The sequence below is a fragment of the Kogia breviceps genome, chromosome 13 (genome assembly GCF_026419965.1).
Source record: "Kogia breviceps isolate mKogBre1 chromosome 13, mKogBre1 haplotype 1, whole genome shotgun sequence".
NCBI classification, from domain to species: Eukaryota; Metazoa; Chordata; class Mammalia; order Artiodactyla; family Physeteridae; genus Kogia; species Kogia breviceps.
The window spans coordinates 80,027,217-80,033,602 of record NC_081322.1 but is presented as its reverse complement, the minus strand read 5'-3'; the positions used below and the strand labels follow the sequence as shown (position 1 = coordinate 80,033,602).

The 6,386-nt window shown below is 43.8% G+C and overlaps 1 protein-coding gene across 1 annotated transcript in view; it reads right to left on the bottom strand.

Annotated features, from left to right (window-relative positions):
* Positions 1–1,951: 1,951 nt before the first annotated feature.
* Positions 1,952–6,386, bottom strand: part of SCAF8 (SR-related CTD associated factor 8) — a 134,992-nt gene continuing 130,557 nt past the window's right edge. Inside the window, exon 21 of the mRNA XM_059083720.2 lies at positions 1,952–3,048. The gene's annotated coding sequence lies outside the window, so the exon portion shown is untranslated. The remainder of the gene's footprint in view (positions 3,049–6,386) is intronic.

The window sequence follows — 6,386 nt, the reverse complement described above, 5'->3', positions numbered from 1 at the left end:
ATAAAACAGTAAATATGCCCCAGTCTAAATACTGTGCCAGGTTCCTTTCCTGGTAATCTTGAAGCAGTCCCCTGAAGGAAAGCCCAGCCATAAAAAGGATGTGATTTGATGCCATCCACAGAAGTGTGGAATATTCCCCCATTTTAACAAATGGATGCAGAAATAGCAAATTTAGGAAAATTACTAAAATGAACGGAAAGAGACTTTCTTCTAAACAATCCAACTCAACCATTTTAACTACTTATGTTCTTCAATCATTTAAAACACAAATTGCTTTGAATATAAATAATCATCTGTGTGTAATTCCTACGCGGGGACCATTCTGAAACAGATGTTTAGGTTGTTTTCTTCTTCCTCTCTGAAGAATTTATTAACCACAAAGACATTGCTTAAGACCACCCATCTCATTTAAATGACATCTCAGTATTAGAATTCAAGTATAAAACCAAACAACCCACATCAAGGAGTCTTTCTAATTGTGGAAATACCAAATAGCTTCAGTTTGTCAAAGTCAACTAATACTGTCTTTAAAACCAGCTCAAAATGTTTTAAGTCTCTAGAGAATGGTGACTTTTGAAAGCTTTCCTTTGCCACAGACTGAAGGCAGGGATGGAGTGTGCACTGTTAAATATTCATGCTGATTCACAAAGAGAGCCTGTCCAGATGCTCAGGCAGAGAGAAGGTAGCAGAGGCTTTGGAAAAGGGAATTCATCCAGGGAACAAAAGCATCAACCTCTGCCCTTATTATGGTGCCTTGGGATTTTAAAAAGACTACTCTTCTAACAGATGGGCCCTGGAGGTACACCTGATCGCAGAAATGCACCTCCGGCTAAGTGCTAACACTGTACACAGCTCCGTCTAAAGGAGTGGTCCTACTGTTAAGTTTGCTCACCTTTCTCTATTCTTTCTCCTGCCGCCCACCCACTGAAAAGAACCCAGAACCTCCTCTTAGGTTTTCTTTCCCCTAATTGAAGAGTTCCAAAGTCATCTGCTCATAGATGTACTAGGATGTCTATGTTGACCCCCAAATCCATGTTGTTCCTTTTCGGGGGGGTGCCAGTGGGGTGGGAGCTGGGAACTGGATGAGTGGTGTATCCGTCAATTGCGGGTTTAGTTACAAAAGAATAGAGGGAGGGCTTCCCTGGTGGCGCAGTGGTTGAGAGTCTGCCTGCCGATGCAGGGGACACGGGTTCGTGCCCCGGTCCGGGAGGATCCCACATACCGTGGAACGGCTGGGCCCCGTGAGCCATGGCCGCTGAGCCTGCGCGTCCGGAGCCTGTGCTCCGCAACGGGAGAGGCCACAGCAGTGAGAGGCCCGTGTACCGCAAAAAAAAAAAAGAATAGAGGGAAAGGGCTCTTTTCTTATTTCCATATCAAATGCAGTAGAAGGGTCAAGCAAGGTCTACGTTTCCTACACAGGCTCACGTGTTGGGTTTCTTTGGAGTTTTTTAATTTCTTAGGACAATATTGTGGAATACCTAAAAATATACTCCAACACACAACACATGGGGGGCGGAATCAAACAAGAAAGATGTGATTGAAAGGCCCATAGCTGGAGCCAGATTGCCCACAGCCTTCTCCAATTTTCTACTTATTTAATAGAAAATATCAAAATATATTGTAAGGATATTATAACGAACCTAATAGAAAATATGGTATGATCAGAAACTGAAGAAAGCCAAGGCAGAACCCTCAAGGATTATTTTTAATCCGTGTTGTAAAATGCATAATCGAAATGCATTCAACAGATAAAGAGTAGTTGTTAAAATATAGAAGACGACAGAGATTCAATGAGAGACTGTGAAAGGCCTTAACTATGTATATATCTCTATGTCTAGATATACGGCCATACAAATCGCTTGGCTGATAGGCAAAGGTGAACCACAAAAGATGCGCTAAGCTACAAAGCAAAATAAATGACTGTCAACCAAAATTCATTTCATTTTTTATTATGAATGTCCCAAGTGGCAGCATACTGTGAAAGTGTTAGGTTCTCATTGATTAAATGTCAAGAGACCACAGACTACAGCATTCCAAGCACTTTAATTTGTGACAGAGCCAAAACAAATAAAAGAATGATAAAAATATTCTTTTAAGTGTAAAGAGTGCTCATATTTGAGTTTGGTTTTTTTCCCTGCAGGTATTGTGAACACTGATAATTTCTGAAACACAAATCCTGGTCTGGATACTTGCAACAGACTTTTATAATCCCTGCCTGAATAAGAAGCGAATAAGAAACGTACTTATAAAGTATGTTGATGATACAATGTGATATACCCACTCATTGTCCCTTCCTTCCTCTCCCACTAGGCTTCTCATCTGCCACCAGGTACCCGCTGTTTGTACGACCAGGACACGAAGGCTGAAGTGAGATCCTTGGAAGACTACCTTGAAAGTGGATTTTCTCAAAGCTGCATTTCTTTTTTTTTAACGAAAGGTGAAGGCTTTCAACATTTGAGATTGTCCAAGGAGATGACTAGTAATGATGGATTAAAGCCACCAGTCAAGAACTACAGTTTATGCATGTCACGTTCAAGGAAAAAGGCCTCGATTTGCTAAAGCTACGGTTCTAGTAATCTGTAGTTCCAACACAACATGACATTTCCCCCCGAACGGTTTCCTTGCAATCTGTCCTTTTCATCACTGGTACAGGATGATGCTACAGCTGGAGTTTGTTGCCATTTATATTCCAAAAAAAAATTCTGGTCCTGTGGAAGTGTGTATCTCTTACAGATGCAATACTGTTCGTCTGAGTGGATCCTCAAAAAGAACAATTACGGACTAGAAACTCATAGAGTTTGTGTTTAAAATTTATAAAATTAAAACCTGCTCCAACAGGTAATACAGGGAGGCATGCTTGCAACCTCTGGATTCAATCAGAAACAATGCCTGAGAGCACAGAGCCTTCAATAGGTAACGGCGGGTTCCTTTTAACGCTTCCTTAAACAAGATCCGATGTGATGCACATTGGAACTTTGAAGCACGTCTCATTTATGTCTACAAGGCCTGGGACACAGGAAGCTGCCAGAACTTCATTCATCATCTTGCCTGTTGACAAAAGGAACAATAACTGGTCATCACTGGTCAATGGAATAACTTTTCCTAGTTTTTTTTCCAAGATAATTCCTAAAGAAGAGACGGTGTGAATACAACAGCAAATGTTTCAATGTTCGATGACTTTCTGTGCTCTAAAATGCCATGTCTTCCTCCAGTGGAACAGGAAGAACCGGAGCGTTCATCGCTCTTCTCGTGGGGCAATGGGTCCGGAGAGACCCCTGTCTTGGAGGTCAGCACGCCTAGGCTCCAGGCGAGATTCTGCCAGTAACTCACAACGTCACCTAACCTTGCTGGGCCTTGGTTCCTTGACATATACCCCGAGGACTTCACTGGATGAGGTCTAAAAAGAAAGCCACCAACTCACTCTTAATGGGTCCGTGTGGTCCTGCCTTCGTAGCTCCTTAGAGAACACAACCAGGTAGAACCATTTCTGACTGTGGCAATGGTTTGGCTTACAAAATCCCTGCACCTGGGGTGCCTACCATTCTAGTTTAGATTGGCGATGAGATCCAGCTGAACTACCAGAGAAGTCGCACCGTATCTATTCGCATCCGAAGTCAATAAAAATCTTCTTAAATGATGATGTGATTATAAGCTCTGTGTATGTAAAATTCTGAAAATACACATTTCCACATCTTTTAGTGTCTTAAGATCTAAGAACTGTCTCTTTATTTGGGGTAGCTACTGGTTTCCTTAAATTAAGAAATAATTATGTAAAAGTTGAAAGATCCATTAATAAGTATGACAACATGGGTGCAGTCTGTAAGAGCACAGTACCTAGCCCTAAGATCCAACTAGTTGGACTAGTTTAAGTACATACTTCAAATAACTTTACAGAGACACACAAACTGGTAAGCAGAGATGGGACCTAGACACAGGAAGTGTGATCCTAAAACGGAGGTGTTTAACCACGCTGCAAACTACCTCACCCAGTGCCTTGTTAAAATGATAATGAATTGGGACTGGAAAGTTTACTGTGACTTTCACAGCTGTCATAGGTACAAACAGGAATTTGGTTCAATATTTGGAAATCTCGGGCCATTCGTTCCCATTAGTAACAAAATGACAAGCTTCAACAATTGAAAAACTTCAGCAATTTTGATTTGATCTCTATGCTATGGAGGCTGGTAAAACTTAGATGATGCTGAAACAACCGTTTATTATTTATATCATATCCTACTACTATATTGTGTCATTATTATATTATATATGTATATAAATATATTAAGGCATCATGGCTGTCATGTGTGGCCAAAAAAAGCTTAATGATTTTTTTCCTCTTTCTGCTGTGGCTCTGGCATAAGGGGAGACACAACTCTGTGAAATGTGTGAATGATTCACACAAAACGAAACTGGCACCAAGATATCACCTATTACTTGGATTATTCTAAGTGCTTTGCTAATGAGTTTATCCTTCAAATGCTGACCTAAAACTACTCAAGAAAGAAAACGACAATGAAAATAAGCTACAGTGCTAAAGGGACAGAGCCATTTTCTTAAATCTGGATAAGATATGGATTTAGCACAGAGACCACAGTGGGGGACAAAAGGGAAGAGACACAAGTTTGCTCAAATCGTGTGGTGGGGATCCACGAGAATGATCTAGTAACACGTGCACGAGTATCAACACAGACTACATTTCTGGGTTTCTTTGTTGCCAAGTAAGAGAAATAAAGATTGCTGTCTTGACAAATGAACTCGAAATAAACAAACAGTAAGTAAAATTTATTATGGAATTCTGGCAAGTATTTTTACGACCGTGGCTTGCTGGGCTGTGAGAGCGTATATCCTAAGTGCCCGATGGAATCGCTACAGGGGCACGTACAGTAAACCGCTCCGTCACTGGAGAAGGGGGACATTAAGACGGAAACATCAAGTTCTCGTGCAAGTAACAGTACAGAGGGCTGGAGATGACAGCCGCACAGCTCACGTTTGGACAGCGCTTTAGTTTTCAAAGCCCCTTCACATGTATGAACTCTCTGGCAGGAACCTACAACGGGGACCCTGCTGACATGAGAGGCGGCTAAGGTTTGAGGGTTAGGGGACCCACCTGGCGTTACACGGGTATGCGGGTCACCGAGTCACTGTCAGAAGGAGGGCCAGCTCGTTCTCCTCCATGTGCCACCTCTGGCTGGTAACACTGAATGTCAATGAATCCACTACTTACTACAATGCATCTCTTCTGCATTGTTTTGTTCCTACTCTTACCACTCATATATTGAGTGTCTTATCAAGAACACCCTGCAAACTAGACCTAGCCTCCTCCACAAGGAAGCTGGGCTGGGGGAAAGGCCTTGCCCCATGTTACAAAGGCAGCCAGCAAAGAGCGGAGCCGGGGCCAAAGCCGCGGCAGCCGCGCTGCCCCAGCTCCAGCTCGTTGCGGTCCGCGCTGGACCGCAGGGCCGAAGCGTCTCCGCGCGCCGTGCAGTCCCGTCGTTACACGGCGAACCCAGCACGAGCTTCTGCGTCTCCAGCCTAGTCACAAAGACAGACACGGCCGCTCCCCCCGAGACCTGCCACCGAGTGGCACTTCGGGCAGGACGGCTTATTCCAAACTGCTTAAACAGAGAGGTTTTGTGAAGAGCGTTCTCGCTTCTTCTTCTGGGGTCGCTCTTTGTGAGCAGTGAGCAGTGCGCTGCACGACTGCCCGTAATAGGGGCTATAATTTCATAGTAAATGAAGAGTAGGAGGCCAAACACGGCAGTTTTCAATGAGAACATGGTACGAAAAAAATTTTTTTAAGTAAGCTGAGAAGTAGCAGTGCCCGGAGGTAGAAGTAATACCTGGAAGGTAATTGTAAAAGTTCTAGAACCAGTTTTCTGCAGCTCAAGTTGCCATAAATGAAGTATTTGCTGCAACTGTCCTTAATTTTGAAATGCAGTTATTCTTTTATAAAATGGGCACAAATGAAGCAAATTGACTTGGGGGGGACCCTCATCCAGCTGTAACTCACTGGGGGGGGGGGTCCCACCGGTTCCAGGTCACTGACGTACACGTCTCACTTAACCTACGCAAACGGCCCTGCCAAGCAGACAGATTCATTAACTTCCCGTTACATATGAGAAAATGAGGTTCAAAGAGATTAAATAACCTGGGGAAGACGACACAGCTAGAAAGTGGCTGAGACTGGCTTTCAGGTTAAGTGTGCCTCACACCCAAATTCTCTGCTTTTCCTCGCACATCCCTGAGCTACACACACAAGAATGGTCACCCCCTCCCGGGACCCGTGGGTCCCACGGCCGCTGAGGACCCGGCAGGGAGAAGGACCGCAGGGGAGGTCCAGCTGCTTCCAAAGCAGCCACACCCTTCCTTACCCATGGAAACCTGGC